This window comes from Ahaetulla prasina, chromosome 5 (assembly GCF_028640845.1).
Source record: "Ahaetulla prasina isolate Xishuangbanna chromosome 5, ASM2864084v1, whole genome shotgun sequence".
Lineage (NCBI taxonomy): Eukaryota > Metazoa > Chordata > Lepidosauria > Squamata > Colubridae > Ahaetulla > Ahaetulla prasina.
In genome coordinates this window covers 138,777,038-138,792,534 of record NC_080543.1, presented here as the reverse complement: position 1 = coordinate 138,792,534, position 15,497 = coordinate 138,777,038, and the positions used below count along the sequence as shown (strand labels likewise).

Genomic DNA, 15,497 nt, shown 5'->3' with positions numbered 1-15,497 from the left:
GGAGCCTAATATTACCAAAACACGCTACCAAAATAATATAAACCAAACCCAACATTTGAGACGGCTTCCAAGGTAAAATATTCATGTTTCTTAATTTTAAAAATCACACTGGATACTTCTAGCTAATTCTCAGAATGAGACAATATGCATTTTGAAAAAAAGCAAGTACTAACGTTTTGCTGTTCCGCAGCCTTACAACAGACGGCCACCAATAAAAGAATAAGCAGAGATGGAAAGTATTATTTTATTCCTATTCTGCTTGGGGAGAAGGTGAAGTATAGCTACTGATGCTACCCAGGCATTATTGTGGCTGGACAACTTCGAAGGATGCATTAAAACAAAGCCCATAAGAAATACAGGAAAGAATCTAAGGCCTGCAAAAACACAGGAGCTCAAGACAATTACTAACAACAAGGCTCCATCTAAATCCATCCAAGGCACAAATAAGCTACCAATAAATAATAGGCAAATCTTGACAGGAAATTAAAGGATGTGGGATAGAAATGACTCATTCTTTTTTTTTTTAGTACAAAAGCTACAGAAGTGCCAGTTGCAATGGACTTAACTGCTAGGATTTGGAGACCAGGCAGCCCAGTAAAACGGCTTCTTGGTCTTCCCCACTTCACAAGGAAACCCCTGAGAAATCTTCCTCCCAAGGAAGTGATTTACAGGAGGATCTTCGGGGTAAAATGCCAAAAACAAATGGAAAGATGCAAATACAGAACGATTGAGTGATAGTTTGCATTTAGCATGTTGTGCGGATAGGTTTTGAGTTATGACTGGTTGGTTACAAATCAGGTTAGTCACATGATGGGATCGATTTACAACTTGATATACAGGCATAATGGGCAGATTACAGACCCATCCTTCCATCCTTCCGATGTGGGTCAACTGTTGGGGACAAGAGGCTGACTCTGTAAACCACTTAGAGGGGGCCGTAAAGCTCCATGAGGCGATACATAAGTCTAAGTGCTATTGCTACTATCTGTAATTGATAAAAGCAATAAATGTAAGCTCAGGACTGAAAAGCACGGAAGCTGAACTTAATTTTTTTTAATTTGTGAAAAGGCTCCCTTTGAATCCTTCCATTTGTCTCTTTATCTCTACTAGGTGAACTCCCAGCATCAAAGGCAAAACGCCTGAGAATATTTATAACAAGAGGGTAATCATTGGTGGCCATGCTAAGGAGAGTTGGCCAACGGTTCTTCATCCCTACTCACTCTATGGCTGGCTGAATGGAGTCAGAGGGATGCCATGGGTTGAAGCAGAAAGCAGGGCTGTCTAGGAGAGTAAAGGGAGAGATACAGACAATGAGAGGTTTGGGTCAGTAGTGGGTTTCAAATCCTGTTGCTACCGGTTTGCTCGTGGACATGCGCATGCTGGTGCACAACACTTCTGCGCATGTGCAGAGACAGCCGGGCGGAGCCTCCCACCACCGCCGCTACTGCTTCACCCAATCTGGGGCAAACCGGTAGCAACCCACTACTGGTTTGGGTACGAATGTGTTCAAATTCATAGGGACCCTCCACTAAGCATGTATGGCAGGTAGCCCAAACGGAAGGAAGGTTTGCAAACATCCCAACAATGTTCAGGCATGCCCAGGGCCACAAGCTTAAATAACACAAACAAACACACATTTCTGAACGTGCAAATCCCCCCAAACGGTCTTCCCAGATGAGTTACCAACCATTATCATCAGAAACATGATCATGGCAGCAGAAGGACCCTGCAGCTCCCTTTAATTGGAAATATGTGTACAAAGTCAAATTTAAAAAAATAATCCTAGCATGCAACTGTGATATTATCTCGGCGTGCGATGTTTATGTACATGCATCATTTTGTATCTAGATTTACTAACAGAACATAATATGAAATTATATTGTTTTGCTGAGATGCAAACAGCTACATGCAGAAAAAGAAGAAAACAGCTGTATAAAAATCTTGACCAACACATCTTGTCCTATCTTGACACACAGGCTCACATTCTGTAGTATATTTATAGTAATTAAGGGATCTAACTAAGTAAAGGTTAAGAAACGATTTAAACATTTATCTTTCAGCTACACAATAAATCAAGTTCACCCAGTTTAAAAATACAGCTTTGCATTTGATTGATTACTTCCCATAGAAAGGCTTTATTTTTATAAAGTTTCAAGCTTCCAATGTTGTTTTTTATAAATAATACTGATGTTCACATGGGGTTAAAATAAACCAAGCCCTGCTTTCAGGATCAAAGTTCTGAAATTCCATTCAACAACTCACTTTGTATGCCCAATCATCACCTGTCCTCATCACGTAACCAGATATTGTCATAAATCAGAAGTGGACAACTTGTAGGCCCAGAAGTCCTTTACGGGGACTCCATAGCTCTTTTGGAATACTAAAAGTTCCAAATATTTGGAATAGGTATGGAATATATATGGATAGCAAATCTGGAATACACTATCCAAATCTGATGGTCGAAAACCACTGGTGCAATTATCTACTATTGAAACAAGAAACTCACAGAAAACATCCTAAGTCCCAGCAACGCACAAAAATGCCCAGCGAGGGTGAAAAAAACCCTACAAAATGCCAGCTCCTCCAACAGAAAGCAACTCTTGATCTGACTGCCAAGCATTCATGAATACGTCAGAAGCACCCCAACGATTTCACCTTGTAATAGTTTTCACAATTCTACTTTTCAAGAAATAATTGTGTGTGTACAGACCCAGTCTGCAAGCTAAGCAGGAACAATTTCTACCTAAACCTTAGGCTGTCGCAGCAAAAGGTCTTACAAACTTTGGAATCAAGAAGCCAAAGCTCAGAATTTAGCTTTAGAGTTTAATTTAGTAGTTTCTAAATTAGCCTAATAAAAATGGGCAGAGAGATTTGCTGTAATAATGTGGTAAGCCCAACTTCACAATTGAAATCGCTCATTTTTCAATTTATTTCTAATGGTATATTATTGTAAGTTCAGAACTGAAAACTGTCCTGAACTTAATTTTTTTTTTGTTTGTGAAAAGGCTCCCGTTGAATTTGGTAGCTTGACAGACGGTTGAGTATGTTTCAAATAATACATTACTAACAATTATCCCATTCATTCCGTTTGCAGATGGACAACCCCTTCAGATACAAACCTTTTCTTTATAAAAGAGCAACCAGCATCTCCTCTGACTGCAAGCTAGACCCCCCCCCCCAAATGGAAGTTCATCTGCAAAGCAATTTTTCATTTGAAATCCAGGAATTAGTGCTCTAGGGTTGCCTTTTAAGGATGGGAAGCTGAAATGTAAAATATAAAGCTGTGTTTTCTAATTATTGCAGCTACCGGATAGGTGGATATAACCCAGACTTCTAAGCTACGGCCATGTTGACTGGAGAATTAAGTCATTAAATGCTAATCTAAACCGTTTCAAAGAACAATGCAACATGCAATTATGGTGGGTTTGCTGTGATTTTAATTAGAGGTTCTAAGGTACCTGGATCTTATTACAACTACTACGGTCATTATTGATGATAACTTATCCATAGAGTACTAACACCCCCCTTCCCCTAAGCTTCCCTGGGCAGAACTGGGCATCACAGAGTAAAATGCTTTAAACCAAGGGGCCTCAAATGGGTTGACTTTCAGAATGGGTCCAATATCTGGGACCCATAACTCCTGTGAAACTGAAATCCGGCTGGTTTTGTAAAACATGTTATAACATAAACATTGTCATAAAACAGTTCATGATCATAATACAAAAATCATAAAAACATTTCCTGAGCTGATGGGTTTGACTGTGCTTTACAGATCAACATGAATTTCTTTCAAGGCAGATGCCTCTCTGAATCTACCCCAAGGCCGGACGTTAGAAGCCCTGTTATTGTTTGAAGCCGTTGAGGAATCTGGTAAAGAAGTATCTCTGAAACCATAAGCCAAGCGGCCACAGGCCATCTAGTTAAAACTAAGTTCATGGGTTTTTTTTAAGTTTCCAGATGGCCATTGAACCCAACTCACTGGCTTTGAGAATCCAAACTCAATGTCCCACCTAGATGGCTATCCAGGGTCTGTATATATCCAAGGAAAATGAAGGCCAACATCTCAACATCTCAGACACAAGAACAGTTTTTTCCCGAAGGCCATCACTCTGCTAAACAAATAATTCCCTCAACACTGTCAGACTATTTACTGAATCTGCACTACTATTAATCGTTTCATAGCTCCCATCACCAATCTCCTTCCACTTATGACTGTATGACTATAACTTGTTGCTGGCAATCCTTATGATTTATATTGATCTATTGATTATCAATTGTGTTGTAAATGTTGTACCTTGATGAAGGTATCTTTTCTTTTATGTACACTGAGAGCATCTGCACCAAGACAAATTCCTTGTGTGTCCAATCACACTTGGCCAATAAAATTCTATTCTATTCTATTCTATTCTCTTGCAAAGTTGGTTCCATAACCGAAGCCAAGTGTTCCATAATATTCCACTGAAATCTGCTTTCTCATCACTTCATAGCATGCTTTGATGTCCTACGCACTCTCAAACAATAAAAGTCCTGACCAATTTTTTGCAATATTGTTTCTGGTATAGGAAGAGTGCCATAATATCCCCATTGAACAGAGCCTTCAATGGCTCTTCATATCATTTAATTCTTCACCTTCCTCAGAGCTTTTTTTTTTTTGCTAAATCCTTCAAAGCAATGTTTAGGGGTAGACCAAATACTCAAAGGAGAAACCTTGACCAGTGCAAATTCCCCATTATTTCTCATCATGAAACCTAACATGGCCAAAATGGACTGAGGGTGCTGGACGAGGTCAGGGCAGCCAAAAGGGCAAAGGTGAGGCGAGATAGATGGAGATGCCGTGGAGGTGAGAAGTTCCTAACAACCACAACTGGGTCTACCAGAACTGCCATCACTAAGAAATGGGGTCATGTGATGATTTACCTAATGACCGCTTTGTTTAGTAACAAAAATTAATCCCAATTAGGGGCACTAAATGAAAATTACCTGTACGGCGACGCCATACCTCTGCATTTGATGCTTATTTCCTTACTGCAATTAATCTCTCTTCAACTTCATTCCGAGATGATTAGCCCACTATCATTTTGTAAAAATTGTATTTGTCTTCTACATCACTGGCTACGCTATCCAAATTTCTTCCTTCCGCTTCTTTACACCAGTTTTTAACAAAAAATACTGAAGAATGCAGGATTCAAGCTGTGCCTATACATTTATTTATCACCAAAGATGGCCAAGACTTAACTTTAGGCCATTCCACTCAATACCTTTTCTCCAATTTTACAAGGAGCCCTTGATAAGAGCTTGGGGGGGGGGTTGGGTTTCTGTCCCCACTTAGCCTATTAATCGTGTCCTGTAACGGGCTGCTTTGTCAAGACATCTACAGCATTCCCACAATCTAAGGAAACGACCCGGTCAAGAAATGAGATAAGGTTGGTCTGGAAAGATCTGTTCTTGGCAAAGTCATTGCCTGATAATTAGTGAATTAACTCAATGTCTTAAGGATCCACTCTAGAATTCTCTCACTTATTGGGCTTTGCAGACAGGACTCGAATTGGGCTCTTCTACTCTTTGTGAAGACCTCTGCAGTTCCTTGGCTCTCTAGCCCTTCACCGGGTCTTAAATGTTCACTCAGCTTGACCCAGAAGCCCTCTCCCCACCCCTTCCTTGAGTATTAAAAACGGAGTGATGCAGGCCCAGTCCACAAAGACTAACATTATGTCACCTGAGCACCTTGTGTTGCCCACTACTTTACTGGGTATATACACTGTATTTTCTGTATTATGCCTTTGTTGTTTATGATATTACTGTTTGATTGTGTCCCCTTGAACTCTGTCCATATTATGATTGTAGCAGTATCAATACATCCCATAAAATGGCTATCTCAGCATTCCATCTGGCCATGGAAATTCGAACTCATTCTAAACAGGTCTTCTCACTGTGGACTAGCCGTAATGAATTCTATTCAACAAAAATAGCTCTCTATCTAAAAAAAAAAAGGATGGTAAAAATTACTGCATGAGTATTTTTATTTCCTTTGCCAGAAATTTTATACCTTGAACTAACAAAGGCTACGTATCATAGAATCATAGGATTGGAAGGGACCTCAGAGGCCTTCTAGCCCAATCCCTCCTCAAGGCTCTTCTGCCTTCTACCATCCCAATCAAATGGTTGTTCAGTCTATTTTTGAAAACCTCCACTGACGGAGCCCCCGTAACTCCTGGAGGGAAGCAGTTCCATGGATTGCTCTCACTGCTTGGAAGCTCCTCCTTACTTCCAGGTTGGATCCCTCTTTATCACTGGAGCCTCTCTCCATCCGTCACTTCTTGTCCTGCCCTCTGGGGCTTTACTATTCATTCGCGATTTAGCCCCCAGACTCCTTATTACTCTTCTCTGCCCTCTTTCTAGGACTCAGCATATCTTCTGTATTGTGGAAGAGCATTGCAAGCGCTCTTTGGGCATCAATTCTCCAATCAGAAGGTCTGAAGTGGACACAAAAGGACAGGAAAAAAATGCAAATAGAAGTGCACCTTTCTTAATCTTAAGGTTTCTTATTTTGCTTTTTAACTATTTTAGTTATCTTTTGTTTGTGCTGTTTTAAGACTCCTAGATGCATGGCTGGCTGGGGAATTCTGGGAGTTAAAGTCCACAAGTCTGAAAGTCGCCACAGTTAGGAACTCAGGTCTATTGTGGCAATAAATAAATAAATAAATCAGGAGTCTGATTATTTCAATAATAAGAGGGAATATTTGGAAAAAAGACGTTAAGATAGAATAACATAGCAATAGCACTTAGATTTATAGTGCTTTCCATCCCTCTCTAAGCAATTTACAGCCAGCATTTTGCACCCAACAATCTGGGTCATTTTACCAACCTCAACCTTGAGCTGATCAAAATTGAACTGGTGGCAGAGGGCTGAGTTTGCCTGCAATGCTGCATTGGAAGGAAGGGAGGGAGGGAGGAAGGAAAGGCAACATCACTTAGACTTATATACCGCTTCACAGTGCTTTCCAGCCCTATCTCAGCGGTTTACAGAGTCAGCGTCTTGCTCCCAACAGTCTGAGTCCTCATTTGACCCAACTTGGAGGGATGGAAGACTGAGTCAACCTTGAGCCTGGTGAGATTTGAACTGATCTTCCTTTTAAAATGCATTGCCTCCAATGAAGATTTTTAAAAGTTTTCCAGCCCAGCCTAATTTTACTATGATGTGAGCAGGTGTGCAACAAGGCAGAAAACATACCCACCACTGCAAGGCCTAAGGAACTGACACTATACAAGAAAGACAATCAAGTCTGGCCTGTCCATAAAGAAAAGAGATAAAAATATCAAATATGATTATGAGCAGGAGACAAGATGACGGATCCCTGACAGGCAGAAAAGTTGCAATTGCATCAAGTCAACTGAAGGTTTGTGGTAGTTGGTGACTCACAACTGTGAGCAACCGAAACAAATCTGTGCCAACTACATTCATCGGTATGCGAAACACGCTCTTTGCCAGCAGCAAATATTAAGGATGTGACAAAACAATTTCCAGTACTTACTGAGCCCCTGCCAACAAATTTTCTTTCCTGCTAATTCCGATAGGCAGAAAATGGTATTTTTTAAAAGAGATAAAAAAGTGGAACACCATGGGCTTTGGAGTTCTGGAGGGGGAAAAAAAGCCTGGAGCCTGATATTCCCCATCACCAAGCTGCCCATGGAAGAGAACTTACGACCACAACTGAGCCCAAAATTTGTGTTGCTAAGTGAGAAAATTTGTTAAGTGAGTTTTGCCCCATTTTACAACTTTTCTTGTCCCCTTTGTTAAGTGAATTTCCGCAGCTGTTAAATTGCTGTTAAGTGAATTTATTTTCCCCATTGACTTTGCTTGTCAGGAAATCACAAAAGGCAATCACAAGTACGAGTCAGTTGCCAAGCGTCTGAATTTTAATCACATGACCACGGGATGCTGCAAAGGTTGTGTGAAACACGGTCAAACGTCACTTTTTTCAGTGCTGTTGTAACTTCAAATGGTCACTAAGAGAACTGTTGTAAGTTGAGGACTCCCTGAGACAATGAGAGGTCCCTGGTGCTCTTTGAACGTGGTTGTTTTCTTGCAAACATCTCACCTAAACTAGGTAACATTGTCAGTTCTAGCCAGGACTTCCTACTAGCACTGATGATGTTATCTAGCTGGGTCATGAAATGTCTGGCAGGAAACCACCAAGCTCAGAGAGCTGCACACTTCAACCCCGAGCTACAAATATCTTCTTTTATTGGTACATTAGGCTGTGTAGACTGTAAAAAACAGGAAGAACTTGTCGCTTGATTCAAGTTCTCCAGATGAAGGGCAGAACTCATGAGACTCCACAAGGACTAGCCCCAAAAAATGCCCCCCCTGGATCAGGAGGGCTTTTAAACTCAGTCTCTACGAATCCTTTTTTCTTCAGGGTCAAAAACCCTGAAAGGCCATTTAGGAAGGGGCTAGAACATCCTTTTCCTTCCTCTGTGCAAACTATGGGGAATAAATAAAAAATGTCGGAAGCAGAAGTAATCAGCAAGATAGACTTGGGGTTTCTAGCACCAGAGAGCATCGTTTAATGAATGAATGAATGAAAACATCTGATGGGATGGTTCCCATGATTAGATGCAAGCAATGGAAGGAGGAATTTAAAAAAAGCCAACCCAAAAGGAACCAAAAGACAAGAAAGGGAAAAGTCGCAGTCCTCATCTTACGACCGGTCGCTTAGCTGTCCAAATTTATGAATTACCTGAAAAAAGGAGACTTACTACTCAGATCAAAGGGTCTGATGGTTGGCCCTCTTGAAGTCATGTGACCGCATTTCCAGAGCTCAGCAACATGGCCGCATTTACCTCCATTTTTAGTCACGTGACCATGTTTTACTGAAAACTAACTGAGGCTTCCAATTTTCGGAGAAACTGTAGCACAGCAGAAAACGAATTCGCTTCACAACCGCGATGTTCCTTTAACAACCCCCCCACACACAAAAAAGTTGTAAAATCAGGTTTAGTCATGTGGCTAAACCCATTTTACAACCTAGAACTCTAACTGGCAGGCTCCGTTATGGTCACGAGAACTACCTATATTTGTTAAAAAATCCATACCTTCAGCAAGGGAACAAAACCAGATTAACTCCACGGGGTTGAAATAAGCGGAGGAATACATAAAAAGGAATATAGGTAGTCTTCGGCTTGTGACCACAACTGAACCCAAAATTTCTGTTGCTAAGCGAGATGATTGAGTTTCCCCCCATTTTACGACCAGTCTTCTCACAGTTGTTGAACGAATCATTGCTGTTAAGTGGGTGACAGTCGTTAAGTGAACCTAGCTTCCCCATTGACTTTGTTTGTTAGAAAAGGGGATCACGTGACCCTGGGACCCTGCAGCTGTCATACATTCGAGACAGTGGCTGAGCGTCTGAATTTTGACCATGGGGATGCTTGCAACGATCGTAAGGGTGAAAAACAGTCATAAGTCACATTTTTTAGCGCCATTGTAACTTCAAACAGTCACTAAACGAATGGCTGTAGAGGGGAGGACTACCTATAGAATTGTTGGTGTCTATCGCCCACATATGGGTCTTTACAAGAAGTACCTGTGGAAGATATGAATTATCTTGACATCCTCAGGGACACCCGTTCTGCCAGACAAATTCCGCTCAGGAAATTCCCAATTTATCTCGCTCAAAACTTTCTCCTTCAGAGACTAGAGGGATATATAACAAGCCAAACAGAGTTATGTTTAGGGACACCTAAGATGGGGAAATGGGAGCAGCAGGAATGTTGGAGAAAGGGTTGCCTAAATGGAAGAAGAATTAAGAGAAAAGACTCCATCTTGTTTAGGCAAACACAATCAGGAAATACCCATTTACTTTCTAAAACTCTAGGACCAGTTAAACTATAAACCTTGGTGACTTTAAGATGGATGGACTTCCAACTCCCAGAATTCCCCAGCTGGCTGGGGAATTCTGGGAGTTGGAAGTCCATCCATCTTAAAGTCACCAAAGTTGAGAAACACCGGCTAGAATATTAAAGAAACTTGACGATCTGCAGATCATAAAAGAAATTAATCTGTAACAGCTTGAAAATCACGCCGTAATTGTTAGTGATCCGGAAGGGTTAGTCAGAAACAAATCTTTTGAGGCCAACCTTATCTTATTTCTTGATTCCTTAGCAGATTGTTGGTTAGATGACAGGATAATTTAACACACTCAACAATCCCCGTGAAACTGAAGAACCATCAAATAGGGCACCACACAATTTTGCGATGGGCCTTATGCTGTCCTGCACCATTTTTTAAATTAATAATTTGGATGAGTACATGGAGAACTGTATGTGCTTAAATGATTCATAAGATGTGAATTGAACCTTGTGTCTGTGTGTGAGACCAAACCACTAATTAAACTAACATATATTTTTTCAGGAATTTCCAAAAACCTACAAAAATGCTGCTGCTCAAGGGATCCAGTCACCAAAGTTAACTCTTAAAGCAACAGCATCTTGATTCGAGAAACAAACAAACAACCCCTCCACAAAAACTCACCTTATTGGGGGAGGGGGAAGGGTAGCATAGGAATTTAATAAATAAACATAAATAAGTCGCCCCGTTTTACTCACGGGCACAGATTAATTCCAAATTGTTTTTTAAAATGAGCACAGATTTAATGTTTATCAAACGTATACTCATTCATTTAAAATTTTAAGTAAGGTAACCAATAAATCGGGTCCTGGGGATAAAGCCGCCGCCGGCTCTTTGTCAGCCTCCTTCCACGACCAACTGGATGAGAAAAACTGGTGTTTTGTTGGATGCTGGATGACCCTCACTTTGAGAGAACAAAAAAGATGCCTGTGAGATATTTCTGAAACTTTTATGGGCCCTTAAAGCCATTGACCGCAGGTTGGAGACACATCAATCAATAAACAAAGGCTGAACCCCCCACATGGGTTTAGGGGTCACACCTGTTAGACCATTAAACTAGAATTCACAAAGGGAAAAGGCGGGGGGGTTGGGGTTCCAGGCATCCTTCCAGCACCGGGCAAAACCGGGCATTCAACGGAGGGCGAGGGAGGAGAGAGCCCACAGCCACTCCGAGGAAATATTCATCCGAAGGTTGCAATGGAAGCGCCGGGAGTCTGGGGGGAGTTTTGGGGGCCCCCTCGCTGCCCTCCAGAGAGAAGCTGCCCGTCGTGCCACAAAGCGGCCCAGGTGGGATGCCGGCGGCTCCAGGCGAGGCGCTCCTCGGCATCTTCGCCCCCATCCCAGCCCTGCGCCGGAGCCGCAGCCTGGGTGGTCGGTGCCCTGGAACTGCCCCGAGGAAGCGCCCGCGCCCTCAGCCAGGCGTCGCCGGAGCCCCTTCGGGCGCTTCCTTCGGGGCTCGATGCCCGCTCGGGGGCTGCGGGAGAGGCAGCTTCCCTCGAACCCGCTTCCAGGTTTCAGCCCGGCAGCCGCCACGCTCAGCCCGAGCCCTACAAAGAGGCGCAACCCTCGGGCCCTCCCTCCGCCCGCCCCGCAGACGTCCCGGGCGACCGCAGCCCCGCCGGGCGAGCGGAGGCCCCCCGGGGGGAAGGGGAGTCCCGGCGGCAGCTGCCAGGGGACAGAGGGAGGCCGGCGGGCCTTGGCGGGAGCCGCTTCCCCGGGAAGAGACGCCAAGCCGGGCCTGCCTGCCTGCCGCGCATCGCCTGCGCCCCTTCCCCGCGTGGCTGCCTCCCAGCCCCGGCAGAAGAAAGAGCCGCCGCCGCACGTGGCTGGGTCCCCCCCCCCTCCCCACCGCCCCCATCCATCCATCCATCCATCCATCCGGAGAACGGAGCCATCATGGCTTCCCCGCCGCCCCCGGAGGCTCTCCGCCCGCCCGCCCGCCCGCCCGCCTAGGACCGCCGCCGCCGCCGCCGCCAGGGATGGAGAGCCGGGCAGGGGGAGGGAGGGAGGGGGAGGGCGGGCGGGGGGCGGGGAGGGAGGAAGGGGGGGGCACCGGAGGGCCTGGGCGCCTGCACTGACCTGCCTGCCTGCCTGCCTGCCGGGTGGGTGGCCGGGTGGTCGGGGCCGCCTGGCGCTGGGCCGGGCTGGGGGTGCCGCTGCTCCGGCTGCCTCTCCCGCCGCCGCCGCCGCCCCGGCCGGCCGCCCAACCGCCCCGCGGACCCGCCTCCTCCGCCTCCTCCTCGCCCGCCGAAACCAGCGCGAAAAATGCCCCGCGTTGATTGGCTGCCACGCCGCCTTCGCGCCGCCGGACCCGCCGCGCCCCATTCAAACCCGCCGCCGCCGCCGCCGCCGAGGGACCGACGACCCCCAGCTCCCCCCCCCGCCCCCGCCCCCTCCCCCCCCCGGCTCACCCCCGCCACGGGCAGCGCGGTCCCCGGTGCAGCCTCTCCTCCTCCTCTTCCTCCTGCTGCTGCTGCTGCTGCTGGAAGGAAGGGGAGCCCCGAGACGCGCCTCCTGCAGGGGAAGCCCGCCCGTCTGAGGGTCCCGCCTGCAGCGCCAGCGATCGCGCCCCCCTCCCTCCCTCCCTCCAGCCCCGACCCGGAGAGCTTTTGCCCCGCGGGGCCCCCGCAGCAGCCTGGCGCCCGCGGGCTCCCGGATGGGCATCTCCGCCCAGCAGCGCAGCCCCTTCCCTTCCGGCCGAGCCTCTCGGCACAAAGGGCCGCCTTTTGCAACACAAAGGGCCACGAGACCCCCTCCCCTCCCTCCCTCCTCCTCCTCCCCAGCTGCAGGGCCTTCTGCTTGGGGGCAGTGAGGGCCCAGCATGGAGGGGTCCCGGGCATGGGAGCCCCTCTCCCCCCAGCATCTGGCTGGGCCTCCTTGGCCCCCAGCAGCGGCGCTGGTCAGCTCCGCAACAGCTGCACGAGGGACAACTGCAGGCGGTTGGGGGCTCAGCTGGGAGGATTTGACCAAACCCCCCACCGCTGCCCTTTGCAGGGAGGGAACCCCATTTGGGCTCCTACCGTCTGTTTGAAAAGACACAATCACAGGTGGGCTGGTTTTCCTAAAACAGACCTAGGAAGGATGATGTTACTGGGGATCCGATTTCAAAGAGGTTTCGGACAGCCAGAAAGAAAGAGGGCTGAGACATCAAAAGGAAAACTGCCAAGAGTGGTGGATCAAATTCCAGAAGAGGAAGAGGAGAGAACCAAGATCCTGATTTTGGGGTCTTGGAGGTGGGCTAGGTCGGGGATCAAGGCACGAAGATTAGGGGCAGCCATTCAGATTAGTAGCCATGAACAGAAAAGAGAGTTTTGTAAGGTAGGCTTCGATTTAGGACCACCATGTAGCCCAAAATTTATGTTGCCAGAGGCTGGGGGGAGAGGCCCTTATTGTATACATATATATATGTATGGACATTTTATAACTGTAAGCTTCCCAGCCTTTCCCTTGGATGAGATGGACAGCCAATAAAAATTATAAACAAACAGATAAATAATAATCTCCCTCAAAGAAATTGGTTTAATAAAAATGCGTAAAAGTAAAAATATCACGGAAGTGAAGAGTGGTGTAAGTGCAAAATGAGGGCTATGTCCTTCATCCTGGATTTCCCATTTTTTGCTTCTCCGTATCAGTTTCTTTATTTCCACTTTCAACTTTCATAATGCAATCCTTCACTGTCATTTTATCTTAAACTTCAGAACTTTTGTTTCCATGACAAATAAAGTAAATAAATAATTCATTTTTGGATCAGTATGTGCTTTGATTAGCATGTTTGGCTTGTGTGCTACGTAAAACCAATCTTTAGTTTCAGTGGTGAAATGCATATACCTTCGCTACCAGTTCGGAAGTGTGAGGGCTTGTGCTCCTGCGCATGCGCAGAGGGTCAAAAACGGGACATAATGACGTCCCAGCGGGTGGGCGGAGTGTCCCGCCGCCGGCCCTACCAGTTTGCATGAGCCGGATAGATCCGGCCGGATTTCACCGCTGACTGGTTTGTTGCAATTATTTCTGAAGCCAGTTATAGCTCACTCAACAGATAACAAATCATGGCTTATTATGAGGCTTGAAAACCAGAGACTTAATAGGGAGGCCTCTTTTCCTGTACTGACTTGGAACAATGAATGCCTTAACCTTTTCCTTTCTCCCACGGTGGAAATTACAAATTCATCATCCTAAACCAGAGAAATCAAGTCAGGATCTCCTCCTACAGTATAAGTGGCCTGCCTTGTTTCTGTTAAACAGGTACAGTTTTTCTAGACCACCTAAATTACTTGCAAAGCTGTCGAGTTTCCAGGATCTCTCTGGGTAGATAACAACGCAAAAGAAAAAAAACAAGAAAGAATAACTGGGAAACAGGCGCTGCAGAGTCTTGATCTACAACTAATCCTCAACTTACAACCACAATTGCCTCCCAAATTTCCATTGCTAAGCAAGGAAGTTGTTAAGTGAGTTTTGCTCCATGTTGTGACCTTTCTTGTCAGTTAACTGAATCATTCCAGTTCAGTGAATCACACGGTCATTAAGTGAATCTGGCTTGTCAGAAAGTCACAAAAGGGAATCGTGACCCCGGGACACTGCAACCGTCATAAACATGAGTCAGTTGAGAAGCACGTGAATTTGGTTGCATGACTACGGGGAGCCTGCAATGGCCATAAGTGTGAAAACTAGTTGTAAATCTCTCTTCTCAATGCTGTGGTAACTTTCGGTCACTGAATGAATGGTTGTAGGCCTGTAGTGGGTCTTTGGGACGGGCCTGTCACATGTAAGCCAAAGGCTGCCTTTATATTCCCAGCCAATGCAAAGCCTAGGCTGCATTAAGAGAGGGAGAGAGTCAAGACCACGTGAATTATTAGCACTGTTTTATAATCCCTTGATGAGACCATGCTGGGAAGCCTGCATCCAGTTCTGATCACTACAATATAAAGACCTTGAGACTCTGGAAAAAGTGCAAAGAAGAGCAACTAAAATGATTAAAGGCCTGGAGACTAAAACAGATGAAGAAAGGTTGCAAGAACTGGGTATGGCCAGTCTAGAGCAGGGGTCACCAACCTTTTGGACCTCAGGGACCCCTAAATTCATAATTTTAAGTTCCGCGGACCAGTAATATGATTTGCCTAATGACCGACTGGGTGGCATGGCTAGGTGGTCATGTGACTGGGTGGGCATGGCCAGCTCAATGTCACTCATGTGGAGGGGCGCCTCGCCAGCCTCTACTCAACCCACCCACCCACTCCTGCCTGCCCAGGCTCCTTAGGGCCCCAACAGGAAGCAGTTGCTGGAGCTAAGCAGCCACCAGGAGAAAGAGTTGGCAAAACAGCTCAGTTCAAATTGGAACTGACCGAGAAGGAGGCTCAGCAGAAGCATCTCACTGAGGACTACGAGCATAGGCTTTCCAAGCAGAAGGAAGACCTGCAGGAGTGCAAGGCCAGGTACTGGCGCCTGCAGACTCAGGAGGCTGAGATGGTCAGTCAGTTCCAGGCCATGATGCAGTCCCACTGGAACAAGGTCCTCCGGCTCTTCTCCACCAGCGGCACTTCCCTCCAGCCTTCAACCAAAGCCCCGCACCAGGAGGCTAAAACAGACCCCA

At 45.9% G+C, this 15,497-nt stretch overlaps 1 protein-coding gene across 5 annotated transcripts in view; it reads right to left on the bottom strand.

Annotated features, from left to right (window-relative positions):
• NSD2 (nuclear receptor binding SET domain protein 2) overlaps positions 1-12,445 on the bottom strand; it is a 47,500-nt gene extending 35,055 nt beyond the window's left edge. For 2 of the 5 annotated variants that reach the window (XM_058184782.1, XM_058184786.1), the window contains exon 1: positions 11,998-12,148. The gene's annotated coding sequence lies outside the window, so the exon portion shown is untranslated. Of the gene's footprint in view, positions 1-9,587; positions 9,610-11,989; positions 12,149-12,321 lie in introns of those variants that run through there. The other 3 variants (XM_058184784.1, XM_058184783.1, XM_058184785.1) reach the window with 3 other exon arrangements.
• Positions 12,446-15,497: the final 3,052 nt, after the last annotated feature.